Below are 942 nucleotides of genomic sequence, written 5' to 3'. Positions count from 1 at the left end.
TCTCTCTCTCTCACACACACACACACACACACACATCGCTTTCTATTTTCTCCGCACTCACGCTATACGCTAGGCTACGGGGGGTCCCCTGTCACAAATTCTGCGGATGGTCTCGCAGGAAAAAGGGGGGGGGGGGAGAGAAGAAATTGTACTCACGGCTCGGTCTAGGCGGGTACTGCTGCTGTTGCTGCTGCTGTTGTTGCTGCATCTGCTGACTCCTGGCCTGCAGCTGCTGCAGCTGTTGTTGCTGGTGCAGCTGCTGCTGATGCTGCTGCTGCTGCAGGTGCATGTGGGGGTGCTGCTGCAGGGCCTGCTGCAGGGGGCTGCTGCTGCCATAGTAGGGGCTGTAGCCCTGCTGGTGGTGCAGCTGGTGCGGCGAGTAGGTGTGCTGCGGCTGCGGCGTCTGCAGCTGCCCCGCCTGCAGCTGCAGGTGCCCGGACGAGTCGGGCGTTCTCCGCGAGGGCACGGCTCCTGGAAGATGGCGAAGCCCAGGAGACGGGCGCGAATTACAGGTGTGATCACAACAACTCTCAACTCTCCGCATAAAAAATGAACAAAAAAGATGCACATCAGCATTAAACAATTTTAATTTGAGAACGAAAGTTTTCGCTCAAATGGCTCAAATGAAACAAATGGAGAACTAATGAATGGCAGCACGTTTGACTTTGTTTTTCCTTTTTTGAAAAAAGGTGTGAAAAAAGTCGAAAAGGAATCGAGCTAGTCCGCTAATGGCAACAGGAAGCAGCGCTGGTCGCTGGTCCCCACACACGATGCGATGCAAGTGCTAAGTGCATACTGGCCTGTACTCGTCGGACCCGCGCGGCGGGCCGGGCAGGGCGTCCGCAGACTCGGGCCAATGATTTGAATTCGTTGAAATTTAACAATTCGATTACGAAACGCAAATAAAACGAGGAAAAAAGAACAACCCCCATATCTCAATTG

The sequence above is a fragment of the Frankliniella occidentalis genome, unplaced genomic scaffold (genome assembly GCF_000697945.3).
Source record: "Frankliniella occidentalis isolate FOCC.00 unplaced genomic scaffold, Focc_3.1 Scaffold1600, whole genome shotgun sequence".
NCBI lineage: Eukaryota > Metazoa > Arthropoda > Insecta > Thysanoptera > Thripidae > Frankliniella > Frankliniella occidentalis.
The sequence above is the reverse complement of the archived record's forward strand: the minus strand, read 5'-3'. Positions refer to the sequence as shown.